Below are 17863 nucleotides of genomic sequence, written 5' to 3' on the forward strand. Positions count from 1 at the left end.
CGACACGGAGTTGTGCTGAGCTCGGACTCGGGGAAGTGGTGTGGGCCTTCATCCTTCTTGACTTGTTCGGCCCTCAAGGAGAAAAGCGGGCCTGGTAACGTGCACAACCCAAGATTGGATGAACAACTTTTTTTTTAAAGAACATCGGTACAACTTGTAGACGTATATACACACTCAGCATTTACTGAAGATCAAAAATACGGATGGCTCAAATAATTTGATGGTAGCTTGCATTGATCCAGGCTTCAAGACATCTATAATAATAAAGTGGTACATGAAAAGTTGTTGGTGAAGTATTTCTCGAAGTAGAAACTTTCTAGACAGGCTCAGGTAGTGCTGGAGTTGAAGGAAGGCATGCCTATCCTACAAACGTGTAGACACCATCATGTCCTTCTACCTTAATAAAGTGCAGGGATCAGGACATATGTATCCCTCTTATTGTTAGTATTTTAGATTGATCTATGTTTTGGCGCATGTTTGATTTGTAATTACACATTGCCGCACTATAAGTTTGACTGAGTCAAGCAGTATTTAGTGCATAGCCACACATTTGGTAAAGTTCTGGCTTTTTTTCTGAACGTAAAGGCAGGAGAGCTGCCGTTTATATTAATAAGAAGAAGGTGATAGAAAGTATTTACAATGCAAAAAAGAAGGCCGCAGCCAAAAGTATTGAAGGCATATTCTTGCCTAATTAGACGCCCCAGGCGCCGTGCTCCTGCGAGGTCCCAAAAGACTGCCTCCTCTATGATTTTGTGAGCCACTGCGAGTGTGGTCCGGTACGCGCTGTTGAAGATCCTGGCATTTCATTCCTTCTAGATCTCCCAGCAAATCAGTATGATCAGAGACCTCAAACCCATTCTAGGAGTGTTTGCTGTATCAGCTAAGTCTGACCACCATTGTTGCAAACCGCAAGAGGGTGGCCAAGCCTGTGGTTGTAAGGATGGCTACGCCACCCACTTTGCAATAAATTAAGGACCAGACGTGTCTGTTGAATTTGCACTCTGAAAAGAGATGGTGGGCACTTTCTGGCGTTCGCACACACAACGCACAACACAGATTATGATGCCACCCTCTGGCAGCTAGTCTGTCCGCTGTCCATACCCTATTCTGGATGGCTAGCCAAGCAAAGAACTTGCATTTCAGGGGGGGGGGGGACACTTTCCAGATCAAGGCATTGTAGTTTGTTTCCACTGACCCCAGGAATTGCACCTTATATGCCGAGGCAGTGGTATATTGACCATCCTCTGTGAACTTCCAAGCGATCGTGTCTGGAGTGTTGGGGCTTAGCTGAATGCTTTGCAGAGTGGTCCAAAGAGCGATGTATTGTGCCAAAAACTCAGCTATGATCCATAGCTCGGGATGCAGATCCATCATCCATGCCCCGTTGGCAAGGGCATCCCTTAGGTTTCAATTATTGACTCTTGCTACTTAGAAGACCTACGGGGCGAGGTCTTTGGGACGTTGCCCATGGAGCCGGGCTGAGTGCCAGAAGGAGATCATTTCCCCACCACCAATGCAGATCCTAGTGGAGGCTGCGAAAAGAAGCTGGTCTGTGTCATTGCAGGTTGTTTCTCTCCCAATCCAGGACCTGTTTTTGGCCCCCCATTGCTGCCACAACCATCAAATTCTAAGAGCTCTTGCAAATTTATCCAGATTTAGAATGCCTAAGCCCCCTTTGTCGGTTGGCCTGCAAACTCTGTTCCAGTTAACCTTCCATTTTCCCCCGTCACCACCTCTGATCCAGCCCATAAAAATTATCTTCTTGCACGGTTGATAGCTTTTAGAATATGTTGTGGATCGTGGAGTACGGTTAGAAAATATAGCGGTTGAGCTGTGAGGACTGACTTGACAAAAGTTAGCCGTCCACTAGGGGCGATATTCTTCCTTTTCCATCCCACCATGCTTGCGACCGCTTTATCCGCTAGGGGTTGCAGTTCGGCCCTAGTGAGGCGGTGCACCGTGAGGGGTAGCCCTAGATACTTGAGTGGGAAAGAAGCTTGCATGGTAGGCAGAGATGAGAGGACGTCATCAAGCCGCACATTTTCGCACCTAATGGGCACAACCATTGACTTTTGGAAGTTGGTCCTTAGCCCTGTTACCTCCCCAAAGAGATTTAGGATTTCGGTGAGGGCCGAGACCTCTTCCTTGTTGGGATGTATGAAGAGCACCGTGTCATCCGCATACATAGAGATTTGAATCTTGGAGGCATGACCCCTGAAAGGACGTAATGTGCTTCCATCCCCTGCTTGTTCAAGCAGGTGGTGCAGGGGAACCAATGCTAGGACAAAGAGGAGTGAAGACAGAGGGCCCCCCTGCCTGAGGCCCTGCCCATGCCTTATTGGTTCACCTGGAACATTGTTGAGAAGAATCCTGGAAGAGGAAGTTGTGAGAAAAATAGTGATCCAATCACACCACCGTTCTGGAAAGCCTCGATGTTGCATTAGGGATAGAAGGTACTCCCAACGGACATAATCAAACGCTTTGGAGATGTCAAGCTTAAAAAGTAGGGAAGGGGTTCAGTTATTGTGTAGGCTTCTTGCCATGTTTTGCACTGCCATGAAGTTGTCATGTATGCTTCTATTTTTTATGAAAGCAGTCTGGCACCAGGCAACCAGGGAGGTCATATGGGGGGCAAGGCGTAGTGCTAGAGCTTTGGAGATGATATTTATAGTAAAGTAGATAAGAATAATCAGTCTGAAATCCGTAATTGTTTTTTCTCCTCCTTTTTTGGCAGTAGGACAACATTTGTCGTGTTTAGAAGATGTAGCCCGTGCTCGCGAAGGTTGTAGAAGTCCTGAGTTGCCGCCATTGGATCCTCTTTGATAATGTTCCAACACTTCTTAAAGAAAATCCTGGTGAAGCCATTAGGGCCCGGAGCGTTGTCTGTAGGCAGCTGGTTGCTTGCTACATGAATCTCAGCTTCGGTGAAAGGAGTATCCAGAAACTCAAGATTGCAGACTGGGAGGCTTATTGCGTCCCAATTAAAGTTGAAGCTCCTACTTGTGGGGCACGACATGAAAGCAGCAAAATGTTCCTGAATGATATTCGCTTTCTCCTCATGTGTTACTGCACAACCTTGATCATGCTTCAAGCGTGTAATAAAGTTCTTTTCCCTCCTCGAATTGATCTTTTGATAGAAGAACCTTGTGTTTGCATTTCCTTCCTTAAGGTAAGATAATCGTGAGGCTTGCTTCTTGAGCGCCCTTTCTACGATGGTGAGGCCTAGTATCCTTTTCATGAGCTGGTTTCGTAGTAGTCGCTCAGCCATTGTTAGCTCTCTAGCTTCCTGGGCAGTGTCCAAGCGTAGGATGACATCAAGGGCCATAATTAAATGCAACTTGGCTAGAGAGAAAAGGTCCTGACTCCATCTTCTCATCTCATTGGCCGTTCGTCTCAGCTTATCGTCAAGCACTCTGAGGGGGTCAGAATGGCGTGATAGCTTCTCCCATTCCGAAGCAATAATCCCCATGAAGCTCGGGATATGAACCCAGAACTTTTCAAACTTGAAGGATCTGGGTCGTTTTGGTCCGCTTGGGTTAGAGAGTAGCAGCGGACAGTGATCAGAATGGGTAGTAGGAAGCGCAAATAGCACATGCTTCTCAAAGGTGGCATCCCATTCGGCGTTGCAGAAGACCTCGTCGAGCCTAACAAGAGGTGGGTTTTGTAGCTCCTTACTCCATGTGAATCTATAATGTAGTGGGTTAATCTCGTGCACTCCCTTATAAAGTCTTGTTTGTTCTGGTCACTCATAGGGCCATACACTGAGGTGAGGTAGAAGGACGTGGAGCACACCTTGACAGTCACTTGCGCAAAAATGTGGTACTCTCCGGTGATGATGTTCTCAACGTTTACTTCATTTTTAATCCAAAGCAGGAGGATTCCTCCCTTGGGTCTACGAACCCTTGTAGCAGGTCTTTGTGCGAATCTTTGAAGCTTGCTGCCCCCAATATTTTGGGCTGGCGATGCTTGCATGTCACACAGCTTTGTTTCCTGAAGACACGCGGTAAGGTTCTGGCTTTGTCACTGGAATATTAGGCGTCAATGGCACGAAAACATTATAGCTAGATTTCTTTTCGATAGCCAAAGTATGGCACTGAGTTTAGTGTGTTGCTGTTGTTTGACAAAAACTCTGTTGACTAGTCGTAAAAGATCTGAAGCAGGAAGCCATCTTTTGCGTGTAGATCAGTAGTGCACCGTTAGCATGAGCTTGATTTGAACTCCAGGTACGGGTCCACTCAGCCATCTTTCTCCATTCCAACTCATAAGGTTTTCCAGAGTGCTCGTATAGTCGCACCTTAGCCTCGTATGTCAGGGGCTTCCTCTTAGACTCGTGGCTTCACACTCACCTTGCAACTAAAAATAGGCAATCTAATAGATGGCTTGGTGCCTAGTCTTTATATAGCTAACTCATAATTAATACATACTTCCAATTGATTAAGCGACTGAGAATTCCATTTGATGCGGTTTTGAACCCGCCAGCGAGTTAGTGGCGAGGTTGGGTTTGAGGCTTAGGTTGCATTCCCCAAGCTTAGAGGTACACCCGCGGAATCCGCATCACCGTCGTGGCCATGCCCGTCACACTCCACCTCCTGGCACCGCTCCTTGCCGCGCACCCGTCCTCGGTGTGGCCCCTCTCATTCCCGTCCGTCAACCACGACACCTCCGGCCCCACCTCCGTCAGCGCCAACATCCACGCGCTCCCCGCCATGCTCCACACCCCGCTCAGCAAGTGGTTGCGGTCCCTCACCCGCGCTTGCTCCGGTGTGGACAATCATGTCGTAGCCGTGCTCTCGGACTTCTTCTGTGGGTGGGCGTAGCCATTAGAGGTGGAGGCCAGCATCCCGCGACTGGTGTTCGTGCCATCCGGCGTGCTCGTCACGACTGTCACGCACTCACTATTCTGTCGCACGCCAAGGCCCCCTGAAGATGACGCTGGGCGCAAATACGCCGTCTTGTTCCTGGGACTTCCCGGTGCGCCGACCTTCCTGTGCAGGTAGCTCTCGCGGATGTATAGGAGCTACATGGAAGGCCACGGTGATGAGCACTCCAAGGCAATCAAGGACAACTTCCTCTGGATTCTCGAGCGCTCGGCGTTCGTGTGCAACACCTGCCACCCGCTCGAGGGATGGTACCTAGGCGTGTAGCCGCTCGAGGACCTGGTCGGAAAGCCCGTCTGGGTGGTGGGACCGGTGGCACCGGATAGCATCGTCGGTGACTCCATCGGAGAAGTCAACGCCTGGCTGGACACGTTCCCGGACTCATCGGTGGCGTATGTGAGCTTCGGGAGCATGATGGTGCCACTGCCGCCGCACGCGACGGCCCTTGCGGCCGCGCTGGAGCGGAGCGGCACACCGTTCATCTGGGCTACGGTGACGGCAACGCTTCCGGAGGGGTTCGAGGACCCGACGACCGTGGCGGGTACGGGGTTAGTGCTCCGCGTGTAGGCCCCTCAGGTGGCCATGTTGTGGCACTGCGTGGTGGGGTGCTTCGTGACACACTGTGGGTGGGACTTGGTGGTGGAGGTGGTAGCATCAGGGGTGCCCATGCTGGCGTGGCCGATGGTTGTCGACCAGTTCTTCATCATGTAGCTGGTTGTGGAGGAGGCGCGCATGGGCGTGGCCATGAGATGGGCCGAGTTCGGCAAGGTTCTTGACATGGAACACCTCGTGCGCGCCTTGGGTGAGGTCATAGGGGAGGCGGGCGCCGACATGAGGGTGCGTGCTCAACGCGGGAGTGGCAGAGGAGGTTGGCGAAGGTGGTAGCTTGCGGCGGGAGTTTGACGGGCTGGTGCATTATCTATGGGAACTTTGAAGCGGGAGATGGGACAAACCACCATGATCATTGAGTAAGCTTTAGGGTGCAGCCCCTCTTGGACAAAATTGCTGCTAAGTTACGTGCATGGCAGGGGCGTCTTCTGTAAAAAAACTGGGCATCTTGCCTTAGTCAACTCGGTTGTCTCCTCGATCCCAATATACTATCTAACAGTGTTCGTTCTGAAGAAATGGGTGCTAAAGAAGATTAAACAGATACGGAGGAATTTCTTGTGGAAAGGATCTGAAGAAGCAAACGGAGGGCACTGCTTGGTAAATTGGAAAAGAGTATATCAGCTAAAGAATCTTGGGGCCTCGGTGTGCTCGACTTGGAAATGTTTTGTAGGGCCTTGTGCCTTCGCTAGATGTGGTATGAGTGGACGGATCCAGATAGGCCATGGGTTGGAACTGAAGTTCCATGTGACATGGTGGATAAGCAGTTGTTTAGAGTAAGTGTAGCAAACATGAACTTTTAGGGCATGTATGTGATTTTGGTGATTAATGACAACATAGTCATTGAGACTAACATGTTTGTTAAGTATATGTTTTAGTAGGTCTTATGAATGCACACTTGAGAAATTCTAGCACTAGGTAGCTCAGAGAAGCCTATGGATGAGTTGAAGAGAAGATAGAACTCAAAGAAGTTTGAATTGGATGAGTTCTGAAAAAACTCTACATGCCGGATGGTCTTGCACTGAAGCAGTTGAACATGCCTGAGTGTTTTCATAAGAAGGAGTACAATAAAGTTTGAATTGGACGAGTTCTGGAAAAACAATACACCCTGGATGGTCCGACATTGAAGCAGTTGAACACGCCGGAGTGTTTTTAGAAGGAGTTCAAGGTTGTACACGCTGGATGGTCCGATGAATACATCGGAGTCTTCGCCGGAGCAAAGTCCAGAGGTATATCCTTGTGTTCACTGGAAAATGGATGTGTACACGCTGGATGGTCCGGCATATACAGAGGAGGCTTCGCAGGAGTAATTGTAGCTATAACGGTTAGTTTCTATGGACAATCCACACCGGATGGTCCAGTGTTTGGAGCAGGTGCACGTCGGACCTTCTGGCGTTCACGAAAAATATGACCGTTGGAGCAACGACTAGTTCGCGGGGTTGGGGCTACATATACCCCTTCCACTCGGTCATTTGAGTGTGCTGGAGTCCAAAGAAGCTCACATATACTTGAGGAGACATCCAAGCCACCAAAGTGCTAAAAGTGATCATCCAAGACAATTAGTACAAGATTAGGGAGTGATTAGTGCTATTAGGTCTAGAGAGAGTTGTTGCTAGATATTGCTGCCTAGAGAGGGAATCAAGTAGTGATCCTACCTTGTACCAAGTGGTATGCCGGCGCCTTAGAGTCTTGGTGACTCGTCGGCACCGTGAGTCTTGGTGGCTCAAGCTTGTCGACCCTTCGGCTTCATGTGGAGTGGCGGCAAGAAGCTTGTACAAGGACGCGAAGACCCTTGCCTTAGTGGATCAAGCTTCAAAGTGAAGATGGCGGTAAATGGCTGGAAGAGAGGCTTGTGGTGAGCCTTGCCTTTGTGGCTTGGTGACTTGACCTACTTGAGGCCTAGGTGGCTCAAGGATCGTGACCGGGTGCCGACCGGGAGCAATAGCTTAGGTGGCTGCTGCAACATGGACTAGGGGTGGCATTTATACCATCGATACTATGGGATAAAATTTTTTTGTGCCGAGTTTGCTCTCTCTTATCTTTTTTACATTTCCGCATTTACATACTTGCAAGTTACCTTTGCGTGTTTACCTTCCGAGAGTAATTTGTTAGAATTGGCTATAGGTTGCAAACCCTTTTGAGCGGTAGAGTACAAACACTATATAAACCTATAACATTTTTAGATAAAAATTGATATATGTTTATCTTGTGAAGTTTTTGGAGCCGATCAGTTTTAGGTGTCCTAATTCACCCACTTCTTAGGACATCACTGATCCCTTTCAATTGGTATCAGAGCTGGGGCTCACACCTTTCACAAGGATACGCCAATCCAAGTGGCATTTGAGCCATGGTCTCTTTTTGATTGGTTAGCCTTCACTGCCTAGTAAGTGGTGACGTCTATGGTAGGGATGGATATTGGTAGTGCTCCATATTTTGAAGGCACTTACTTCCCCTGGTGGAAGATTCTAATGATTTGTTTCCTGCAAGCCAAATGTTTAAATGTTTGGAGAGTCACCGAGGAGGGGATGAAGGCACGTCCCACAAACAAGGAGAGACAATTCGATGCTTTGGCAAAGAGTATCATTTTATCTTCTCTATCCATCGATGCATTCAATCAAGTATATTCTCTCACCAATGCACATAATATTTGGACTAACCTCATTAAAATACATGAAAGCACAAAGGATATGCGCAATGAGAAATATCATATTCTAGTCTCTGAGCTCAATAGCATTAAATAATTTACCCATGAAAGTGCTAATGACATGTACTCACGTTTGAATATTCTTGTCAATGAGATCAATGGGATAGGTTTGACGCCAATTGAAGACGATCAAGTGGTGAGAAGGATACTTCAAGCTCTCATTCCAAAGTACAAGTTGATTGTCTGCATCATCTACGACAACAACGAAATTAGCAAGATAACTCCAAGCTAAGTACTCGGCAAGATTACCACATCTGAGATGACCATGAACATAGGGGTTGAAGTTTCCTCCTCATTCGACACCTAGAACCCTGCTCTCACAAGCAAGCAAGCTCATTGGCCACACATGCATGAGAAGATGAGGAGGCAAGAGCAAGTGTCAAGCTCAAGCGAAGATGATGGTGATGAAGAAGATGAGTAGAGCACCTCAAGTGACAAAGAAATAGACCACAAGTTCACCAAGCTCATCTCAAGATTGGAGAAGAACATCAAGAGGATCAATACCAAGATTGATCATCCAATCTCCATTAAATACTTGATCAACAAAATTGATCATACCAAGAAAGAGAAAAAGACCATGAACAAGAGGGAGACAAGGGGAAGAGCCAAATCATTTGCAAGCATAGGAAGATGAATGAGTGAAAATGAAGATTCAAGCATAAGTGATGAGAGCTTCACCATCCACTCCTCAAAGAGAAGCTGTTTCTCAAGGTTATCATCACGTAAGTCATCATCACACAAGTGCCTTATGGCCAAAGGTATGGAAAGCGATGTTAGTGATGATGAATCCGATGAGAATTCACTCTCTCAAGAACTTCTTGAATTGATCAATGAGCAACAAATGACCTTAAAGAAATAAGCTAAAGAACTTAAGAAATTCAATGCCCTTAATAACATTCATGCTACTTTTGTTTCTAATTATAAATAATTATTGAGCAAATTTAAATTGCTAAACAAGGAGCATGAAGAGCTTAATGCAAAACTTGTGGGCATTGAATCTCAACCTAAGGCCCCTTTGAAGCAATTCACATCTCTCTTTAATTTCAATCATAAGGTAGATGCTTCTACTTCTTGTAATAATTTGATTGATCTATCTAGCTCACCCCTTTGCAATGAGACATATGTTGAGAATGTTATTGTAGAATCATGTAATGATTTCATTGCATAAGAGAATGATGAGCTCAAGCAAGAAGTGGAGAAGCTCAAGAAGGACTTAATAAGATTGAAGGGCAAGAATCATGTCTAATCTTCTCAAGATAACCGTAACAACATGGTGAACAAGCTTGCGGAGGGGTCCACCGTGACATGCTTCAAATATCATCAAGAAGGCCACAAGTCCTTCCAATGCAAGTAAGTCAAGAAGGAGACCAAAGAGAAGAAGAAGACGATGATACTCTTAAACAAGACCTCCAACTTATACACCAAACTCAACTACAAGATTAATCACAATACCAAGAGCAACCACTACAAGCTCAAGAAAAAGAACAATGGCAAATTGGTTGTACACATGGTTGGGCAAAAGGACCGGGGGTGGAACTAACCTATTTGGGTGCCCAAGGAAGTCATCACCAACATGAAGGGGTCCTAATCAGTTTGAGTTCTAAAGAAGACTTGAAGTCCACGAGTTGACTCGGGGGATTTGGAGACTTGATGCACAAGATGAAGTGAAGGTTCAAGCAAAAAAGCTAAGTGTACAAGATTGGACGCATTGATGAAAATCTTGATCATTATATACCCAAATCCCCTATCCAATGGTAAAAGAGGTAATGGTAGCGAGATTTTTTGTTCATGTTTTTTGTTTTGCATCTAGTACATTTTCCTTGTATAGGATTGCCGGTGCATATTTTATTTCCTTGCAATGCCTAGTGTAGTTTTTTTCTTTATATGGTAGGTTGCTTGTGTTTCTCTCTAACCCATAAGAAACCTATATGGTTTATTAGTTATAGGTACTTTTCATGGTATATTTCTACAAGAAGTATCCTTTATGTGTTATAAATCCAACCTATAGGGTACCCTTCCCTATTGTTATCAATGATAAGTGCATGTCTCTCACAAGTATTCGATACTTGCATGCACATATTTGGGAGGAGCACATCCTATGTGTTGTGATTTTGAGACTAACATATTTTTCAAGTAGTATCTTTGTAAATTTATTTGATCTTCTAAGCTATCTTCATGCATAATATGGCTTAAACTTCCTATTTTGATATATTATCTAGTTGTGTGTATATTACACACCTACAAGTGGTAGTCATAAGTGAGTCTCATCATATGTATGCACACATATAGGGAGAGTGTAGATCATATCATGCGAGTTTTATGAATTGTGATCCATGCTTTCTTTATTTCAAATTGTATCCACGTAACCCTTTCACATCACAAGTGGTACTATTCAAATGAATCATGATTTATGAAATTCTCTCCCTAGTGCTCTAACGTTTTCCCTTGAGTTCAACATGTGTTTGTAGTCTTTATGAGATTATTGATAAAGGGGGAAAATTTTGGTGACCAAAGCAAGATGCAAGATTGTTGACAAAGGGAGAAGCATGATGCAAGAAGCGCACATGGAAGGATTACAAGTGATATCAAGGTAAGAAGCGTGCAAAGCAAGGAGCTCTTGCATTGGTCGATCAAGAGAGATAGTGATGATGAAGAAAGGAGGAGAATTTTCTCCATGGTAGTCACAACAAAAGAGGGATAAAGTAAAGGTAAGAACAATATATGACAAAGATGAGATCTTTCTCTTACAATTGGTATCATTGGTTGTTCTTACCATGCATCCAAGCAAAGAGGTAAGGCCTTGTGCCCTTTACAATTGGTATCATTTATTATTTACCACTTGCTTTAGTTGTGTTGTCATCAATCATCAAAAAGGGGGATATTGTAGCGAACATGGCCCTACTAGGGCATATATGTGATTTTGGTGATTAATGATAATATAGTCAATAGGACTAACATGTCAAGTATATACTTTAGTAGGTCTCATGGATGCACACTTGAGAAATTCTAGTACTAGGTAGCTCAAAGAAGCCCATGGATGAGTTGAAGAGAAGATAGAACTCAAAGAAATTTGAATTGGACGAGTTCCGGAAAAACTCTATACGCCGGATGGTCTGGCGCTGAAGCAGTTGAACACGCCGGAGTGTTTTCAGAAGAAGGAGTTCAAGGTTGTACACGTTGGATGGTCTGACGAATACATCGGAGGCTTCGCCGAAGCAAAGTCCAGAGGTATATCCTTGTGTTCACTGGAACATGAACGTGTACACGCAGGATGGTCCGGCATATACAGAGGAAGCTTCGCCGGAGTAATTATGGCTATAACAGCTAGTTTCTATGGACGATCCACATCGGATGGTCCGGTGTTTGGAGTAGGTGCACACCGGACCTTCCGATGTTTACGAAAAATGTGACCATTGGAGCAACGGCTAGTTCATGGGGTTGAGGCTATATATACCGCTCCCACTCGGTCATTTGAGTGTGCTGGAATTCAGAGAAGCTCACATATACTTGAGGAGATATCCAAGCCACCAAAGTGTTAAAAGTGATCATCCAAGATAATTAGCACAATATTAGGCAGTGATTAATGCTATTAGGCCTAGAAAGAGTTATTGCTAGGTATTGTTGCCTAGAGAGGGGATCAAGGAGTGATCCTACTTTGTACCAAGTGATATGTCGGCCCTTTGGAGTCTTGGTGACTCACTGGCACCGTGAGCCTTAGTGGCTCAAGCTTGTCGACCCTTCATCTTCATGTGAAGCGACGGCAAGAAGCTTGTACGGGGACACGGGTACCCTTTCCTTGTTGGCTCAAGCTCCGAAATGAAAATGGTGGCAAGTGACCAGAAGAGCGGCTTGTGGTGAGCCTTGCCTTTGTGGTTTGGTGGCTCAACCTACTTGAGGCATAGGTGGCTCAAGGGTCGCGATCGGGTGCTGACCGAGAGCAATAGCTTAGGTGGTTGCTCCAACGTGGATTAAGGGTGGCGTTTATACCATCGATACCAAGGGATAAAAATCTTTTGTACCTAGTTTGCTTTCTCTACTTTATTTACGTTTCTGCATTTACATACTTGCAAGTTACCTTTGTGTGTTTACCTTTCTAGAATTATTTGCTAGGAATGGCTATAGGTTGCAGATCTTTTTGAGCGGTAGAGTAGATACACTATATAAATTTAAAACATTTTTAGATAGAAATTGAAATAGGTTTATCTTGTGAAATTTTTAGAGCTGATCGGTTTTAAGTGCTCTAATTCATCTCGCTCTTAGAACGTCACCAATCCTTTTGAGTAAGCACAATTGTCAGCATTGGAAATGAAATAAAGGCCAAGTTATGGCACTCCTGATGGCTTAATGGACGGGCACCAATTGACATTGCTCCTGATCTGTATAGTTTGGCGTGGAGAAAACAAAATTAAGTACATGGAGACCTTATGGACCACAGATGGACAAGAGGCCTACAGCGAATGACCACGACTGATCAAGTGGCACAATTTGTAACCTTATGGGGGCTGATTGAACAGGTGTAGCTAGTTGACAGAGATGACTCCATTGCCTGGAGGTGTACGGCGAATGAACAATACACCGCAAAGTCAGCATACACGATTCAGTTCCAGGGTTCATATAATTCTTTCAAGGCCAAAGCCATCTGGCGTGCCCACGCTGAAGGGAAACATAAGTTCTTTGCTTGGTTGCTGGTGCAAACAAAAATCCTTACAGCCGATAAATTACTTGTCAGAAGATGGCCTTGCAACCCCGAACTGCTCACTGTGTGACCAACAGCCTGAAACGGCAATACATCTTTACGTCAGCTGTGTTTATGCGAGAGAAGTCTGGGACATGGTGAGAAGATGGACAAACAATGCGGTTGAGGTACCAGCAGAAGACATCCCCTCCATTGACATATGGTGGTAGCAATCCGTGCAACAGAGAGGTGCGCTACGGAGGAGGACAGTAGCTGCATTACTCATGTACACGGTTTGTAATATTTGGAAAGAAAGAAACCGGCGTGTCTTTCAGCAGGCTGCGCTGCAACCGTCGCAAGTGTTCTACCTCATCAAGGAGGACATTGCTCAAAGGAAGACAGCGTGCGGAACGCTGGCTATAAAATAAAATTTGGCTGTTTCAGATGAGTGTTCTTACAGTTTTCCTATGTAATACATCTCTTGTAAATGTTCCGGTTATTCTACCTTCTTAAATGCAAAGAGCAGTGCTCCTGCTCATGGTATTCGAAAAAAAAAAAGCTTCAGAGTTCAGACCATGCCTAGTGGCTGCTCATTCTGGTTGTCACGCGTGTTTCCATTTTCATATAAGCTGCATAAATCTGTTTACTACTTAATTACGTACCCCGATAGCTGCATTTTCAGTTCAACTGAATATTCAGAATGCAAATCCCCTATGGTTAGGGCTACCAATTTCTTCAAGTGTGTGCATCCTGGATGATTTTTTTACTGCTCTGAAATTTCAGTTTGCTATAAGCTGGTGCCCTGGAGCTTCATTTGTTTTCTCCTTTGCAAGACTTAGCATTTCAATGAATAGAAAATGGATATATATACACACCTCCTAAAATTCAGTTGCCTGAAATAGACAACGGGTGCTCAGGCGACAAGTTAGGGAAGATGGGTTTTTGGATTTGGGAGAATTCTATGGATTCCGGACTTAGAATAAACTCTGGATGCAGGCCGGCACGCTGGAGGAGATGGGCGGGGTGGTGGAGGACAGCCCGTGGGCCATGGTGGGCGGGGGAGCGCGAAAATGTAGAGGTTAGCGTGGCGGGGGTGGCGGGCGCGGATCTAGCAACGGAAACACCGCCGGAGACGATTGGAAGTGGGCGGGAGCAGGGCCGGTCCTGACATATTGGAGGCCCGGGGCGAAACAAAAGGTAGAGGCCCGGGCCACCGCTAAGCATAAACACAATATGAGTATCTAAATACCGTAAAACTAGGCACTCAATCGTATTTAGTTAATATATCAAGTTTTTTAAGTTTTGCAAAAAAGAAAATTCTGGCATACGTAAAGCAATATCAAATTATAGGCAACAATTATAAATTTACTTGACAAAAAAAAAATCTTGGAGCATGCTTGCGCGCACGGCTTGGAGCTTGACTCACCACCTTCTGCAACCTCTCATCGTGGCGTACTTGCTCCGGCGGCTAGAGACGGCAAGGCTTGGGCTTTGGGACAATTGGGTTTTCAATTCATCATGCATAGTAAGTTCTAGGTTTCTGCTTATAAGTGCAACTAATTCAACTCAGCACTTGTTGATTGAGAGGAGTTGCGCTGCCTTAGTTGAAGGAGAGGGGAGAGCCTCACAATGCAGAAGGTAAGCCAAATAAGGTCAGCAAGTAGAAGTGGATCGATTCCTTACGCTGGGCTTTTCTCCATTAATCAATACCGTTGGGTTAGCCTAACCAACCAATCAATAGCCCTCTAAGGCCCATACCTCTTCGTTTGTCTTCTTCTCCAAATACATCAGACACAGTATGCAGGCAAGACCAGGAAGCAACGACAGCACCAATGGCAGCCTGGCAGCCAGAGCTCTCGGAGAAGAGGAGCAGGTTGGGGGCCCGGGGCGGTCGCCCCGTTGCCCCACCCCCAGGGCCGGGCCTGGGCGGGAGGCAAGGGAGTGAGCCGGCGTTGCCGCATCGGGAGAAAGAAGAAGGCAACGATTCTGTCGGGAGAAGAAGAAGGAGGCTAACCGTTAGATAAAAATCGTGTGGTTGCGCTAGTCGACTGAGAAAATCACCGTTTTCAGGCACCTGAGATATAGCATATATGGCCAGTAGCTTTCCTCCTGCCCACAAAGGATGCACTGAACTGAATATCCTTCTCTGCAGCTGAGCTTCAGACTATATCTAACCGTAAGGGATTCAAATCACGATCATTCAGTAATCAAATGAAAATGCAGGATTCTGACTACATTTTATTAAGTGTTCATTAACATGCGTGGATCGCTCACATCGTGATGGACTGCCACAAAACAGAGTCTTGCTCCCGAGCTCGCGCAGCTCCAGCACCAGGTCCTCCAGCTCCCGCCACGAGTCGCCGTCTTGGCCCACCGCTGACGACACATCCGCAGCGAGCTCATTCGCCTGCGCTGCCACGTCGCCCCACGGGAGACCGCTCTTCCCGCCGACGGCCTCGTCCAGCACCCGCGCGACCTTGTCCGCGCCGGCGCGGCCTTGAGCCTGCCCCAGCTCACCGGCACGGCGGCGCCCAGCTCGTCCACGAGCAGCCGCGCGTTCACGAACTGGTCCGACATCATCGGCCACGCTAGCATGGCCATCCCCGCAGTGCGTCACGAACCACCCCACCGTGTGGTGCCGCAGAGCCGCCACCTGTGGCGCCCACCCGCGAATCACCATGCCTCTGCCGCCCGCCACCGTGCGCTCCTCGAACCCCTCCAGGAGCGTCACCTTTGTCCCGATCGCGCCACACAAACGCTGCCCCGGTGCGCTCCAACGCGGCGGCCAGCACCGCCGTGTGAGGCGGCTGAAGCACCGCCATGCTTCCGAAGCTGATGTTCACGACCGAGCTGTCCTCGCACCTGTCGCGCCAGGTGTACAGGTTGGCCGTGGACACGGCCGTCTCGCCGCTGCGGTCGCCTGCGGCATCGGCCTCTGGCGCTACTGGCCCGACCCCCGAAATGTTTTATAGGTTTTCTAGGTTCCCACACTAAAGGTGAAATGTGTGCGAATTGTTGCGCATATCTAGCTATCTACAAAAGTTCCAAACTTTTGTCTTGGGGTACTTACAAACAAGGTGACTTTTATTTTTAGGCTAGACTGATGAAGATCAAACATATTGTTGGAACTATGCTCAGTTTTAGTGCCGAAGGGGGTTCTATCCAGTTAGAGAGAGGAGTGGAGATCGGAGGAATCCCCTGGTAGCCTTACTCCTTGAGTTCTTTATATAGCTGAGGAGGAGAGGTGAAACTTCTTCTCCTACCCTTGGTGAGGTATAAATATTACAAGGAGGCCCTTGAGCCTTATATGGGCTTCTGCCGTGGCTCCTAGGTGGGCTTGGGCTTTTCCCTCAACAGTAGCCCCTCAACTGCGAGCTCTGATGGGACAACAGGACGAACAGCTATGACTAGGAAAGGGTCCAAGTTTATTGCCGACATGTACACCTCGCCAAAAACTCCATCCCAAAAACCCAATGGGAAAAAATGGCATGGAGAAAAGAACATGTACATGGCACTGGTTTTTCTTTACATAACTGCTAAAGCTAGATACACTCTCATGTCTATGCTTCGTCTCGCCCAACGAAGTGGGTCTCTGGCGGAGGTAGATCTTCTTAGACGACGTCGAAGGTACATCCTTGTCCTCGACGGAGGAGGTCCCAACGAAGGTTGTTGCCGAGGCTTCGGCAAGCGCGGCTTCATCGTAGCTGACGAAGCGGAGGTCGAAGGCTACGGTCGTGGCCTGGGGGTCGAAGGCTGCTGCTAAGGCTTTGAGAGGTTATCCTCCACAACGGGAGACGAAGGCTCTTCTTCGTCCTAGTCGGTGAACGAGATTCCGATGAAGGGGTCTTTGGTGAAGCGCTCGGTGAAGGTTGCCGCCGAAGCTTCGGTGGGAGCAACATTAACGTAGTCGACGTAGTCGAGGTCAAAGGCTGTCACCGCGGCTCGCCGAGGTTAATGGTGCTCACGCGTCTCCGCTCATGTGCGCCGGCTGAACTCTTGGGACCCTGGATGGGATTTTAACCCGGGTACCCCCATAGCCCCTCTTGACTGGTGTTCGTGAGTGATGAAGGATGCCACATAATTGACGTAGTCGAGGTCAGCGTGGGAGAAGTTGTCGTGACAGGCATAGTCATCACGACCGAAGTCCCTCTGGTCGACAGAGGCGAAGTCGTCGCGGCCAAAGCGAAGTAGTCGCGGCCGAAGTCATCGGCCGAAGCCCCTCTGGTCGACGTAGTCGTAGTCGACGTGGGCGTAGTCACCGGCCGAAACCCCTATACGTCTCTTTTGAGTCGATGTCAAAGGTGCCAATGTAGCTGAAGGAGTAGCCATTGTCGACGAAGGCGATCGGCAATGCACTTTGTACGAAAGGACCTTCAGCTCCTCGGAGCACAAAGGGCCCCGTGTCCTCAAGACTTACTGTCTGAGTTCTGAGTGGAGCGTTGCTTTTATCTGAAGCTGAGCGGCATCTCGGTCCTTGTTGGCGGGCCTTCGCCTGCCTTTTAAGTCGTTTGGTGCACTGCCTTTATCTAAGGACCAGCGGCACTTCGACTTCTTGTCCTATAGGACCATTGGTGCTTCGCACCCCTTTCTAGGGATGATACACAATATAATCGATGTATGCACATTAAAAATAAATATTTAGATGCAATGATGTAATTCGAAGATATGGTTTTGTCTTCGCTGCGAGGCAGGAACTCTTAGCCTCATCTTCATGCATGTGTTAAATAGATGCACAAAAAGTATAATCAAAATGTAAATGCGAGGATGACACCTTCGGTATATGATGGATAAGTCCCATCCTGCGAAGAGTAGAAATTCCTTTTTTGCGAAGGATATGCCTCATTTAAGAGATCTATCGATACTTCGCCTTTTTTGGCCGCGAAGGCGCGTTGCCTTGGTGAGGTGAACTATCACTTCGTCTTACATTTTCCGCGAAGGCGATGCCTCATTTAAGAGGTCTATCGACACTTCGTCTTTTTTGGCCGCGAAGGCGCGTTGCCT

At 47.1% G+C, this 17863-nt stretch overlaps 1 pseudogene; it reads left to right on the forward strand.

Annotated features, from left to right (window-relative positions):
- The first annotated feature begins 3592 nt into the window (after window positions 1–3592).
- On the forward strand, window positions 3593–5811 carry LOC133930180 (UDP-glycosyltransferase 89B2-like; annotated as a pseudogene).
- The last annotated feature ends 12052 nt before the right edge of the window (window positions 5812–17863 follow it).

The sequence above is a fragment of the Phragmites australis genome, chromosome 10 (genome assembly GCF_958298935.1).
Source record: "Phragmites australis chromosome 10, lpPhrAust1.1, whole genome shotgun sequence".
Lineage (NCBI taxonomy): Eukaryota > Viridiplantae > Streptophyta > Magnoliopsida > Poales > Poaceae > Phragmites > Phragmites australis.